The sequence below is a fragment of the Silene latifolia genome, chromosome Y (assembly GCF_048544455.1).
Source record: "Silene latifolia isolate original U9 population chromosome Y, ASM4854445v1, whole genome shotgun sequence".
Lineage (NCBI taxonomy): Eukaryota > Viridiplantae > Streptophyta > Magnoliopsida > Caryophyllales > Caryophyllaceae > Silene > Silene latifolia.
In genome coordinates this window covers 466,263,858-466,279,722 of record NC_133538.1, presented here as the reverse complement: position 1 = coordinate 466,279,722, position 15,865 = coordinate 466,263,858, and the positions used below count along the sequence as shown (strand labels likewise).

Genomic DNA, 15,865 nt, shown 5'->3' with positions numbered 1-15,865 from the left:
AGATTAGAAATGAGTAAGAATAAAAATAGGGTTCAATAGAAATAATTTCCGAAGTCCAACGAATTAACTCGGAGTAGAATCAGAATACGATTAAATGAATAAATAAGACGAAGCTGAAATAGTTAGAAATAACAATAATTCTCGAAAACAAGGAATATTCGAGACATAAGAGAACTTAAGAATTCAAAGAAAGAAAAGAAATAGCTCATAGATAATTCCGAGTCATACAAATATAATCGTAATCGTAAATAAAATACGGTTACGAAAATAGATTACAAAAATGGCGGGTGTTACTTTATGCATATGTCCTAGATAAATTAAATGCTTGGAGCATGATAAGTCGATAACAAGTCAACCCATATGAGAGTTATTGTTAAACCTTAAAGAACCATCATGAATTCTTTGGGAGAACTAATGATCTGTTCTATAGTTTGGAAGAAAAATAAGTTGTGTGTTAAGAAGTTACACAAACTCAAGTTTCCAAACTCATCTGGATTTGCGAAAATCCAAGGCAGATTATTGACATAAGGAGTACAAGACTAGAAAAGAATATTCTATTGTCATCCATTGCAAAGTTCTACGAAATGAACCTAAGTGCGTTGTGATTAACTGGTGGACGTGAAAAACTATAAGTAGTGTTGTCTATCGAAACCCACATCACAAGTTATGTGATAACACTAATAGCTTCTTTTAAGCTTAAGAACCTATGTCTGGTATGAAGCCTAGACATGTACTTAGTAAAATTCATGCTATAAGGGATAACATGAAGTTGAAGGAAAACGCAATTCAGAAAGTTTGGACACATGATATGTTCACAAACTAAACTTTTATTGCGTCATGCAACTGCATAAGTGCACTAATGATTATAAGACCCGGAGTAGCAACATGGTATTGACTACTCATGCGTGATAATCACATTTATTATTTGAGTTATTATTAACTCATCTTATACTTTGTTACATCCGAATGGGATTGTTGGGACAATATTGAACCCCATTAAAGTGAACTGGATCAACATAGTATTCGTCCCTAGTTACTTACATGAGGTGACATCTCGAAGCAACTAGAGTGTGATGCGATTGATAGCAAGTTCAAGTGCCATAGAGTCATAAGAGATGACTAGTCGATTACATAGGCAGACTGTGAGGGACACTCTGTCGGACGTATGACCGCTTATAGAGTTCTGACAATTTTTATAGCCTGGTCGTGGCGAGAGCTACTATGGTATTCTTATGAGTCAATTCTTTGACTAATAACTGTTCGCCTAAGATGGCACAGTTTCAAAATGACTTTGATTTATGTTCGGCGACCTTCGTAATTAGGGTCTAATGGGCATGTTTTGGGTCATGATGAGCTGTGGCTAATTGTAACACCCCACGAAAATTGAAGAGGTCCATTGATATGCTTAAATGACTAGTGCTTAAAGGGATTGAAAGTACTACCCATATCAACAAAGTGCACTTTCTTTTATGGTCATCCATGCAAAAGAACTCCACAGTTAAGCATGCTTGGCTGAGAGTAGTCTCAGGATGGGTGACCTCCTGGGAAGGTTCCCGGGATACGCATGAGTGACGACAAAATGCGCTATAAAGGACCCGTGTTGATCCGTGGGCCATGTACACAGCCTGGTGAGCTATCATAAGTAACCGCTCCCGACCCGGTTTGGGTCGGGGTGTTACACTAATCGAAGTGAAGAGTACAATAGAAATTGTCCATCCCCGTCAGGGTTATCAAATATCTCAAGGCCACTCGAGGAGCAATGAACTGGAAATGCGTGGCCACGCTCGGAAGATATCTATGGTAGATAAATTCCAGTCAGACAGTTATTCTCCGGATCGAGAAAACCACTCACGATATGATCAAATGCAAGTACGACCTGTAAGACACCTTGCATTGAGTGGGAGATAGCAATAGGACAAGAGAATTGGTGACGCACACTTGTCACGGACAAGTGGGAGATTGTTGGAGTATGTGTCCTCGACAATAATGCGATCACATGTTTAAATCTCATATTAAGAATACATAAGGGAATGTAGCATTTTATTGTCAACTGATCCACATTAATCGGTAATGATTAGCTGACTAGAGTTTGACATTACTGTCGTGTGACGGTGGTGATCAGTTGATCCCTTAAGGTCATACCTCTAGGGAAACATTCTTATTTGACTAATTAATTAATTGTATGATGATACAAGTTAATTAATTCCTTAAAATTGAACAAATGATTTTGTGAGTTATAATACGTATCTTATTGTAATTTGATTAAATAACATTCGTTCTAAGTAATTAAATGGAAATACGTATCTTATGTCACACAATACAAATTAACAAATTGACAAAGTTAAAATGGGATCCATATTAACCATATGGACCGTGTAAATTGAAGAAGGAAGGAGTTTTGTGCCTTGATTATTTTAATTAGTGGGTAACATCATCATTACCTACTAATTATAGACTATTATGGCTAGTCTCTTGTGAAGAGCAACTATACAATTTATTGAGCACCCTACCCACCCAAAAACCGGTGACTTCCTCCCCTTCACACTCAAGTAGTGCATTTTTACACTATACTAATTTATTCCAACATTATTAATTCACTTGAATTAGTTCTTCTCTCTAGTTTTGTTGTTGAAAAAATAATTAAAACACTCACTAAATCACTAATATTATTCCAAAATACTAGAGGTAGAATACTTATAATATTAGTAATAATTTTAAGGGAACAAATATTAATTCTAGTAATTAATATAATATTTGTATTAAGGAGGTTTTCTTGGTACAATCCTTGAGGAGAGATTCTATATTGAATCTTGTTCATCCATTTGGAAAAGCTCAAGAACTAAGTAAGATAGGAGACCTTACTAGTGCCCTAATAGCCGAAATATCCAATGTAAGGAACCGGTTTTCCTTCACTCTTGTATTTTATTTTGCATGCATAAGATCCTTAAGTTTTTATGACTAAAACTTTAAACTAAAATATGTGATATGTAAAATATGATTTTTTACACGACTAAGACATTATACATAACTAACACACACAATCACACAATATATAACTACTCATATATATATATATATATGTATATATATATATATATGTATATATATATATATATATGTATATATATGTATATATGTATATATATGTATATATGTATATATATATATATATGTATATATATGTATATATGTATATATATATATATATGTATATATATATATATATAAAACTGGGTTGAAGTATTGTGGATGCGCCACGTGTCAACCCTGCTTTAAATACAATATTAATTACAGCTGAACATTAAATATAAACATAATAAATGCTGTATAAATCTCAGGAAAATATTAATTATAGTTTGATAAATTTTATTAAAAAATTACATTAAAAATTACAGTTATTTGATTCTAAATTTATTAAAAAAAATATTTTGAAAAAAATTCTAAAATGTAAATAATTACGTTCATTGCGAAAAATGCTTCAAGTTGTGTATAATTTTCATTATATTTATTGAAATATTTTGATTTGTAGAGATGATTAAAGTGAATGTCATATAATGTTTATGTTTACGTAAAAAGACATTTTGAGAAAGTTATAAATTTACACCATTAAATCCTAAGAAAAATATATTGGAAGAGTCCTTTCGAGTCGTTATAAACTCGTTAAGGATGGACCCAAGCCCTATATTTTCCCGCCTTGGGATGCTTCCATTAATGCAACAGGTATTTTTACTCCGTATATTTTCTATGGGTGTACCTTTTTCCAACCGTCTAGTCTACCTTTTTTACTCACGAACGATCAAAGGTCTTGGGAGTGATTAGGGATGATGAAAGAACTTCGAAGTGATTTAGGTTTTGGTAAAAATGAAAAGTAAAACTGTAAAACATGATTTATAACTTTAATCAACCTTAATCAAACCGCGGAAATAATTCCCTTCAAACCGGATACTCGGTCGAGTACCAAGAGTACTCGACCGAATACCCCTTACTCGGCCGAGTGTTCCTGGACAACAGCCTGACCAGAAAACACACGACACACTACTCGACCGAGTTAGCCCTATTCGGCTGAGTAGCAGGGCATCAGAAAACCGTGGTATTACAAATATTCTTAAATTTTATCTATTATGATGAAAATATCTACCTTGCGGAATAAGGAAGCCTACATATTCCCTAACTCCTAAAATCAACCGCGGAAATCTTTCTTGCTGAGGAGGAAACTGCCCAAGAGAAAACGCAGTAGGTACTCAGCCTCTTCCTGGGCTGCTTTTTCTCCAGTTTCCAGATTCCCTCTGGATTTCTTTCCTATTCGTACTTTTACCATAATTACTCCGTGTGATTAGTATAAATAGAGGCCTTCGCCTCACATATTTTTCACGCGAGTATCCGCTCGTCTCTTCTCCCTTTGAATTGTAAGATCGCGCTCTTGCTTTTCGACGCCTACGTGCTTGTTCCTTGCGACCACATAAGCTCAGATCATTCTGAGTACCAGTCACGTTTGCATGACTGACTAATTTGACCACTACACTTTAATCAACTTAATCAACTTGTTCTAAATCCTCTTTAGAGGGCACTTTCATATAACATCGAGTCGATCAATCACCAATATGACAACTTAGTTAATCTCGCTTCGTCAAACATGTAATTCCGAGGGTGTAAATCCCAATTTTATTTAATGTATTTTATTTTTCATCAATTAATTTACGAGTTTATATCACGAGTACGCCTAAAACCGTTTTCAAAGCCCTTCTTTCAAACCTATTTTTCAAAACAGTAGTGAAAGACGTCCCAGAAGAAACGCATCAGCAGATGCGCCTTCTGGAAGGATCGCAACATTTGATGCGCCTCTTCCAGAGGCTGATTTTCTGTTGCTGATCTTCTTCTTCCTCCTCGGATATCGGTTCTTTTTTTTTCTTTCTTTCATCTTCCGTTTAATTTTCTTATTTCTTTCAAAATTCTTATATTTTCAGTTTATAATTTATTTTCAATAACACTTTTCAATAATTCCGAACTAAATCCCTTATAATCGATATTTGCGGATGTACGATTTTAATTCTGTTCCTTCTTCAATTCTCTATCTTATAATTTTCATCTCTAATTTCAAGTTTGTATATAAACCTGTTTCCGACATCGTAAATAATAACTACCTTGCAATACTTCGTTTTAATTCATTTTTATTACTTTACGACGGTTACGATGCATATAATTTGACTAAAAAACCTTCACTCTTGTTATATATCAATAATCCATACTAATCAAACAACCAACGATAAAAATTAACGAGTCTGACTTTCACAGTCAGAACCCAACTCAAGAATAGTCGCATAAACTGATGCGCCTCTTCTAAGGGACGCAACAGATGTTGCGCCTGTTCTGAGGTGGTTTGTGCCTCTGAACTCGTTTTGTTTTGACGTAAGCCTTCTAATTAAGATTTAATCGGTTATTATCCTTATTATCACTAGTAATTTGACGTGTTTTATAATCTTCTAATTCTTTTATTTTTTTCTTTTCTGTTCAAATCCCTTTTTTTTAAGCGTACTCGTGACGTAAATTCGTTTATCCATTGTAATTCCGTTGTAACTCATTTATTGCAATTTATTCATCTTGTATGATTTATTTACTTGGCAATTCACATGTAACAAAGCTAAATTCCAACTTCGACCCGATTAATTGTTAAATTGTTTGTCCACCGATATAGTCTAATTTCACATGCTAGGTTTAATCCATGTTTGGTGTATTGTATGCATACAATTGACAACATATCGAGTATAGACAACTTCCATGATCATTAGTAGAGGCCGCTATTGAGGTGGGCGGTATTAGGTGTTCAAATAAACGAGCTTCCTAATACGTACCCTCGCCCCTTACACAAGATCAATGTGAACATCCGAGTTCATTGGCATCATGAGAGTCATTTCCATCAGCCTTTGATTTGTCAAAGGCACCATCTATTTGCACTCAAACAAGACATATGAAGTACGAGCATGGTTTGATATTTCCTCTTCAGGTGGATACGTAGACAGTCCTTTCTTACGTAAGAAGGACAGAACCACAACACCCAAACAAGAATGCACACCCCAACTTAAACAAAACACTTGAACTACTAGCATGGTTTGATTTTACATCTTCAGGTGGATACGTAGGCAGTCTTTTCTTACACAAGAAGGATACAACCATCCCCACACACAAAAACAACAACCCATACAAACTTCAAAAAACGAATCCCCTTTCCTCACAACGAAAAAAACAAAAAAAAAAGTCTTTTTCCCTTCCCACAAAAATCCCCTCACATGTGGAATGTTTAGGACAATTCAAACCGAATTACCTTTACAAGATGGATGGAAAAATAACAAATGTTCGCAACATTTTTTTAGCACAAGCAATCCTCTTATTTAACTAATAATAGGAAGGATTATAAACTTGATAATAATAAAGCTAAACAAGTCCGCGACTTGCCACCCTATAGTGTCGACTTGTTGGAGTATGTGTCCTCGACAATAATGCGATCACATGTTTAAATCTCATATTAAGAATACATAAGGGAATCTAACATTTTATTGTCAACTGATCCACATTAATCGGTAATGATAGGCTGACTAGAGTTTGACATTACTGTCGTGTGACGGTGGTGATCAGTTGATCCCTTAAGGTCATACCTCTAGGGAAACATTCTTAATTGACTAATTAATTAATTGTATGATGATACAAGTTAATTAATTCCTTAAAATTGAACAAATGATTTTGTGAGTTATAATACGTATCTTATTGTAATTTGATTAAATAAGATTCGTTCTAAGAAATTAAATTGTTTTATTACTTAAGGTTTATTTATAGTTTATGAAATAATTGAAATAAGAATGAATTAATTATTATAAATACAAGTAGTTGTGATTTATAATTATATGACCCATTTTAAGTAATGGTATTGTGAATTACTAGTTAATTTTGTATGTGATTTATTTTATTTATATATAATGATTTTTAATTTGTTAAAAATGCATTATTTAACCAACATGTCTAGTAACATGTCCAATATGTCACACAATACAAATTAACAAATTGACAAAGTTAAAATGGGATCCATATTAACCATATGGACCGTGTAAATGGAAGAAGGAAGGAGTTTTGTGCCTTGATTATTTTAATTAGTGGGTAACATCATTATTACCTACTAATTATAGACTATTATGGCTAGTCTCTTGTGAAGAACAACAAAAAAATTTATTGGGCACCCTACCCACCCAAAAACCGGTGGCCTCCTCCCCTTCACACTCAAGTAGTGCATTTTTACACTATACTAATTTATTCCAACCTTATTCATTCACTTGAATTAGTTCTTCTCTCTAATTTTGTTGTTGAACAAAATAATTAAAACTCTCACTAAATCACTAATATTATTCCAAAATACTAGAGGTAGTATACTTATAATATTAGTAATAATTTTAAGGGAACAAATATTAATTCTAGTAATTAAATTAATATTTGTATTAAGGAGGTTTTCTTGGTACAATCCTTGAGGAGAGATTCTATATTGAATCTTGTTCATCCATTTGGAAAACCTCAAGAACTAAGTAAGGTAGGAGACCTTACTAGTGCCCTAATAGCCGAAATATCCAACGTAAGGAACCGGTTTTCCTTCACTTTTGTATTTTATTTTGCATGCATAAGATCCTTAAGTTTTTATGACTAAAATTTTAAACCAAAATATGTGATATGTAAAATATGATTTCTTACAAGTGGTATCAGAGCAACACGGTTGTTGCATGCAGAATCGGGATAGTTTTTCCGAGTTAATTTGTTAACAAATAAAACTTGTTATTTAGGATTTATGTAGATAAATCATGAAATCATTTTGCATGTTAAAAGTTTCTGGTCCTAAATAGATTTTAGGTCATATGAGACGATTTATGGATTTTTATTGTTCATTTTATATATTATTGGCATTAAAATGTGATTTTTATAAGAAAAATGTCATTTTTGGACGAAAAATAGTTGAGCTTCTAATTTTTCAGTGGTTTTTGGATATGTTTTCACATATATTATCTACTGATGGCATGTTAAATCTCATGAATAACTAAGTTATTTTGCATGAAATATGGATTTTATAAGCATAAATTCAATTTAAAGGGTTTATTAGGTTAATATGAGATCAATTACAAATATGGTCATGGAATTTTTATATGTTGTCATATGTATTTTTACTCAGTGTGTATAAAAGTCTTACACGTATTGTATTTCTTATGCATGATTTATGAATTTTTGAGTAAAAATTCAATAAATAGTGACTTAAATTAGTCTATAATGCTAAAACATATTTCATTATTATAGAAAAACATCATATGTTGCATTTTATCCCATATTTCAGATCTAAAAGTGAAAAGTTGATTAAAATTATATTTCTCATATTTTAATGGTCTTGGTTGTTAAAACCGATAAATCGCAACGATGTCTTTCTCGAAAAATTTTCGAAGTTTTTAACCTAAGTTTTGAACATTATGAGTGTCATGGTATTTTTCAATAATGTTCATGAGTTTTAATTTCAAATTTTGAAATTATTTGGAATTTTTATAATTTAATTTGAAGTTTATAGCATTATATTGTAATTCTTGGTCCATAATGAACAATATTAAGTTATCAAGTTGAGTTATTGTCAAAATATTAGTGAAAACTAAGTTTTGATTCCTAAGATGGTTAGGGTAATTAACTTGAACATAAATATAAATTTATGAGACACTTTGTGATTTTAACAAGTTTATAATCACGCAACTCCATAAAAACCGATGAAATATACGATATTGGCTCTTTCAAGGCGAATTGGCATAAAATTAAGCATGTTCATACATATCATAATGCTGCATTTTATTTATAATTGTCATATTTTTTATTTTATATAATTTTTGAATTATGTAATTTTACTTAGTATGGCCTTAGTTTTTTAATTGATATTGATACGTGCATAGTCTATACACTTTATTTACAGTTTTGGCACGTATTTTCATGCATAATTGTTGGCTTAAGGCCACTATTTCTCCCGAAACGGTTTACTTTGCATTTTATATGATTTATTGTAGGAATGAATGGAAGTGAGCTAATTCAAGCCTAAACCGTCCTCCGGAGGCAACTTCAGGGAAGCTTTGAAGAAGGGAGTCCGGATTCATCCACCTTGGGACGCGTGCATTGGGGTGAAGAGTTGATTTGAAGAGGGAAAGAAACCCTTGCACAGCTCAGTCCAGTCGATCGACCATGCTGACTAGTCGATCGACCATTGAAGTACAGCAGACGCTACTGTTCTGAGGAGACCAGTCGATCGACCATGCTGACCGGTCGATCGACCAGTCTGCGTGCTGATATTGATTTTTCGTTTAAGACTTTTAAAAGCCCAACTTGTAATTAACTTTTGGTATCTTTTTATCAGTAGAACGCAGCAATTATTAGGTTATGTTTTTCATTATTGAAGAACTCAGTTTTTAGATCTAGTTTTGGGAACGGAAAACCTCGAATTCGATTACGTTGTTCATCTTTTCAATTAGTAAGTTTTATGCAATTTTCCTCTTCTTTTAATTCTTGTTATTTCAATTCTTGTTTTACCGATTTAATTCCAGCAATTCATCTCTTGTCTTTTGCCTTTTATTCAAATTCAATCATGTCAATCTTGTTCTTTGTTATCAATTTAGCAATTGTTTTAGTTTTAGTCATGCGTAGCTAATTGTTTTGATTGGGAACGAGGTGAGCCATGGCATAAATTAGGATTGTTTGTTAGCATGAATTCTTCCGTATCGATCTTGTTGTCTTTTGATAAGCCTTTTTACTAGATTGAAAGATTAGTAATTAGAATTATCATTAGATTGGAATTTCCTTTGAGCGAAAGCTTTGAGAAATTTCGGGGAATTAGAAGACCGCAAGGTTAATTTGAGCATAGATCGAAAGGCTTGCTTATACCCCCGAGACCGTATTATAGGATTTACGCTACCTTATTGCCCGACCATTGCCATGGTGAACCGAATTTCCCGATCTTCCTTTTATCTTGAAATTCTTATTTAAGCGATTAGTCATTAGAATCAACCAAATTCACCCCCTCCCCCTTAATTGTTCTTGTTGTAGACCTGAAATAAGCAAATAGAATTGATCTTGTCTCTCTGTGGTTCGACCCTTGCTATCACTAGCTATAGTTTTAGTTTGGAATTATAAATTTAATTTTGATACAAAACGACGGTATCAAATTTTGGCGCCGTTGCCGGGGAGACGGTGTAATTCTGTTTGCTTTATTTTTAGTTTATTTTTCTTGTCTCAAGGAACCTTGGTTCCTTGAGGCCGTCGCTTACCTTTACTTCTAGTTTTGCTTTCGCACAGTTAGAAGACAGGTTTTTGGGAGGAAGGCTTGAGTACTCTCAGTTCTGTGAATATGGCTACGATATATGATAATCTTCAGCCAAAGGAACACCATCTTCCAAAGGGGCACCAGTTACCTACCCCTACTACGGGTAACTTCGAATTTCGCTCCTCTTATATCGATTTATTGGAGCGAAATCAGTTTGCTGGTCTACCAGATGAGGATCCCTTGAAGCATATGGAATTTTTCACGGACTCATCATTGCCCATACCTATACCACCGGGGTGACTCGGGATGAAGTAAAGGGGTTGATGTTCTTATACTCCTTGAAAGATTCGGCGCGAGATTGGTACCGCTACCTTGATAGGGTAGCAGCTGGAGTCACGGATTGGACATCTCTAGCATTAGCCTTCTACAAGAAGTACTTCCCACTTTCAAAGACTGACGCCTTGAGAAACAAAATCACAAGTTTCCAGCAAGGAGTTGATGAGGATTTTTGTGAAGCATGGGGACGTTTCAAAAGTTTGGTCCGAGTTGTCCCTCACCATGGCTTCCAGCAGTGGTATCTTTGCAACTTATTCTACAATGATTTATATGATGATTACAAGGTTATCCTGGACGCAGCTGCGAATGGTAGGTTTCAAAACAATACCGGTCAGAATAGAGGTTGGAACACTATTGAGGAGATGGCGGTCCATAGAGCTGAGTTTGGGAGTTCACGTGGGAATTCACGGAAGCAAAGTGACGAAATGAGTACCGTCGTGACACTCATTACTTCTATTACTGCCCGTCTTGAGAGGCTCGAGGCCTCCGAAGCTTCCAAGAAAAAAGTTGAAATTCCTGTCCATAATTCAGATGAGACCGCGGAGTTGAGAGAAACGGTCCAAACTCTTTTGATTCAAGTGGCGAATATGGAAGCAGCCGGGATTGAGTCCTCAAAGAATTTTGTGAAGCAGTTGGAAAATATAGAGGCTAAGCAAGTCGCAAATTCTTCAAACAAATGTGAAGGGCCAATGGAAACGATTAATGCCATTAATCTCAGAAGTGGCCTCTCTTATGAAGGTTCCGACAAGCAAAGAGGAGACTCGGAAAATGATGAAGAGGCTAGTTTAATTTTTGGTGCAAAAACGAGCTCAATCGCGATTTCAAGATTTTCCGGTCGATCGACCAACATTGTCGGTCGATCGATCGACCGTCGAGATAAAATAGTTTCTGATCGAAACTATTCACACCAAATCTGAAAGTCGATCGACCAACATTGTCGGTCGATCGAAAGTCACCCGACGAAATCAAATCAACAGAACTGCTTTCACGCCCGGGGTTGGTCGATCGACCACTCATATCGATCGATCGACCGAGATCCCGATCTGAGGATGCAAATCCGTCAACTAGTTTGCTTGATTCTTCACTCATTGATGATTTGATGAGGGGTTTTAAACCTACGGAAGCCGAAGGTTACGATCCTACGGCCGGTGTTGCCGTCCCGTATCCTGGAGCGTTTGAAGGCTACTAAGCTGGAGCGTAAGTTTGGTAAGTTTACGGAGATGGTCCGAATCTCGAGGTAACGGTTCCTTTCACCGATTTAATTACCCAGGTACCCTCTTACGCTAAATTTATGAAAGACATTTTAAATCGTAAGAGAAACTTTCGTGGTGATGGTAATGTTGCTTTTGTGGAAGAATGTAATGCTCTTTCGCAAATTAATGTACCACCTAAATTAAAGGACCCGGGTAGTTTTTTAATTCCTTGCACTATAGGTAACCACGAAATTGGAAAGGACCTTTGTGACTTAGGGGCCAGTGTCAGTGTCATGTCGTATTCTGTTTGCGAAAGGTTAAATATTGGTAGACTTAAGGTGACTGATATTACCGTTCAAATGGCAAATAGATCGACTCAGAGACCTATAGGAGTTCTAGAGGATGTACCCGTTCGAGTGGGTAAGTTTTTTATTCCCTGTCGATTTCGTTGTTTTGGACATTGCGAGGACAAAATGTCGATACCTATAATTTTAGGTAGACCGTTTTTACATACAACTGGGTTTGTAATAGATGTCAAACGCGGAACCATCACCATAGAGGTAGGGGATGCCACCATTGAGTTCGATCTTGCTCACAAGGCAACTCGCCGACGATGATACGTGTTATTCCTTTGATATTGTTGATGTGGCTGTTAGTTATAATTGGAGGGAATCCTTAGCCAAGGATCCCTTAGCCGATCTAACCGGTTCGGATGAGTGTGCGGTACTACAAAGGAGAATGCTTTGAGGAGCCGGATGCTTTGGTAGCCTCAATGGAGAGTTATGAGCTCACATAGGAAGAAGATGAGATGCTCTTGAGCCTAGCCAACGAGAACTTGGTAAACACTTGCTACACCATTGAAGCTGATTCTGTCTATGCTGTAGAGGTAAAAGTGCCGGGCGTAAGCCACTTCCTCCTAATCTTAAGTATGTTTTTCTAGATGATACGGAGCAAGGCCCGGCTATTGTTAGCTCTAAGCTTAATGATGACCAAATGGTATGCTTTGATGTGTGTACTTAAGAAAAACAGGAAGGCTTTGGGTTACTCTTTGGATGACATTAAGGGCATCATCCCTGATGTTTGTATGCACAGGATAGAGCTGGAGGACGACCACAAGCCTTACAGACAGGGTCAACGCAAGTTGAACCCAAAGATGCAGGAAGTTGTTATGGCTGAGGTGATGAAACTACTCGATGCAGGTATTATTTATACAGTTGGCAACTCCAAGTGGGTTAGCTCAGTTCAGGTAGTCCCGAAGAAAGGAGGGACTACCGTGGTTAAAAATGAGAAAAATGAATTAATACCAACTCGAGTAGTGACGGGGTGGCGGATGTGCATTGATTATAGACAGTTAAATGCCGCCACCAAGAAAGACCATGTCCCCCTCCCTTTTGTTGACCAAATGACTGAAAGACTGGCCTCTAACAAATTTTTCTGTTTTCTAGACGGATATTCAGGGTTCTTTCAGATCCCTATTCATCCGGACGATCGTAGTAAGACCACTTTTACCTCCCACAGGGTGTTTTTTTGCATATCGTAGAATGCCTTTCGATCGTGTAATGCCCCCGCTACCTTTCGAGGGTGCATGATGGGGATTTTTTCTGATTATATAGAGAATATTATGGAGGTATTCATGGATGATTTCTCAGTTTATGGTAATGACTTTGATCGTTGTTTAGCTAATCTTGATAAAGTCATGCAGCGTTGTATAGATGTTAATCTTGTTTTAAACTGGGAAAAGTGTCAGTTTATGGTCACTGAGGGAGTTGTGTTAGGGCATCTGATTTCTAATAAAGGTATACATGTTGATAAGGCAAAGGTGCAGGTGATTGAGCAATTACCTCCTCCCGTGAATGTTAAAAGAGTGAGGAGTTTCCTTGGTCACGCTGGGTTTTACCGGCGTTTCATTAAGGATTTTTCAAAAATTGCTAAACCACTTACACATTTGCTCCTTAAGGATGCTGTCTTTGAATTTACTGATGAGTGCCTTACCGCTTTTAACAGGTTAAAGGAGGCTCTAGTTTCTGCGCCAATCATTCAGCCGCCTGATTGGGACCTCCCATTTGAGATCATGTATGATGCCAGCGATTATGCGGTCGATGCAGTTTTGGGATAGCGGAAGAATAAAGCTTTGAATGCCATATATTATGCGAGCCGAACTCTGGATGATGCTCAAATTAATTATTTTACCACTGAGAAGGAGCTTCTAGCCGTAGTTTTTGCCTTAGACAAATTTCGGTCTTATTTGTTAGGTTCTAAGGTTATTGTTTATACTGACCATGCAGCGTTGAAGACTCTCTTTGTTAAGAAAGACGCGAAGCCGAGGCTTTTGAGGTGGATACTCCTTTTACAGGAGTTTGATTTGGAGATCAAAGACAAGAAAGGAGCTGAGAATGTGGTGGCTGACCACTTATCTCGTCTGCAGCTGACAGAAAGGGAGGATTCGTTACCTATTAATGATTCCTTTTCTGATGAGAGTTTGTTAGCTATTACTACTTCAGGGTCTTATCCACCTCCGTGGTTTGCTGATTTTGCTAACTTTGCTGTGACAGGTAGGATACCACCCGAGCTTTCATGGCAGCAGACGAAGCGGTTTGCTTATGATGCTAGACAATATTTTTGGGATGATCCTTATGTTTTCAAGGAATGCGTAGACGGTCTCATCCGGAGATGCATGCCTCAATGGGAGGTGAAGGATATCCTAGAAGCTTGCCACTCTTCTGCTTATGGTGGTCACCATGGTCCATCCCGGACTGTGGCTAAGGTACTCCAATCTGGTTTCTATTGGCCAACTTTGCATGCAGATTGTCGCAATTTTGTTGCTGAGTGCGATGCTTGTCAAAGATTGGGGAATATTTCCAAGAGACATGAGATGCCACAGGTAGGCATTCTTGAGGTTGAGATTTTCGATGTCTGGGGCATTGATTATCAAGGACCTTTTCCAATCAGTCAAGGTAATAAATATATCCTCGTAGCTGTAGATTATGTATCCAAATGGGTGGAAGCTATTGCTACTACCCATTGCGATGCAAAAGCCGTGATTAAACTGTTTAAAAAGATTATTTTCCCTCGTTTTGGTGTCCCTCGGGTTGTCATTAGCGATGGGGGATTGCATTTTAAAGAGAAACAACTTAGTGCTTTATTGACTAAATTCGGTGTCTAACATCGTAGAGGTTTGGGGTATCATCCCCAAACTAGTGGTCAGGTTGAGGTTTCTAACAGAGAATTGAAAGAAGTCTTAGCTAAAGTTGTTTCTAAATCACGGAAAGATTGGAGTCTTAAGTTAGATGATGTCTTATGGGCTTATAGAACTGCGTTTAAGACGCCAATCGGGATGTCACCATACCGATTGATTTATGGTAAGACATGTCATTTGCCTGTTGAGTTAGAGCGTAAGTCTTGGTGGGCTATATGTGACTTGAATTTGGATCCTAACCTCTCTCGTGAGAAACGCATGACACATCTGAATGAGCTAGAGGAATTTAGGCTACTGGCCTATGACAATGCAAGGATCTACAAAGAGAAAACAAAGCGCTGGCACGACAAGAGAATCATCAAGCGCGAATTCAATATTGGCGATAAGGTACTTCTTTTTAACGCTCGTATCCGTCTATTTCCTGGTAAGCTGAAATCCAGGTGGACTGGCCCTTACACGGTCACAGCGGTCACAAAGTTCGGATCAGTTGAATTGGAGACCTCTACTGGAGAAAGGTTCAAGGTTAATGGCCAATATGTGAAGCATTATCACGGATCAGATGCATATGTTGGGAAAGTCGAGGTATTGTACTTCGACCCGTTATCGGATGATGCAAAGTGAGGTAAAAAGGTCGTGCGGGACCTCTTAAACCAGCGCTAACCGGGAGGCAACTCGGGTTGTAATTAATTGTAATTAGGAATTTTATTTCGTTATTTCTTTCAATTTGCATTTTGAGTTTTCTGTTTTTTTTTTAATTTCTTTTAATTTGCAATTTCTTGGTTTGGAAAATATGAGCGCCTTTGATAATTTTTGCAGGAATTTATTTTA

The 15,865-nt window shown here is 36.5% G+C and overlaps 1 non-coding gene across 1 annotated transcript; it reads right to left on the bottom strand.

Moving 5' to 3' along the window:
- Window positions 1-10,768: 10,768 nt before the first annotated feature.
- LOC141635284 (small nucleolar RNA R71) lies at window positions 10,769-10,877 on the bottom strand. The gene has a single exon (XR_012539983.1). It is a non-coding gene; the product is annotated as a small nucleolar RNA R71 (small nucleolar RNA).
- Window positions 10,878-15,865: the final 4,988 nt, after the last annotated feature.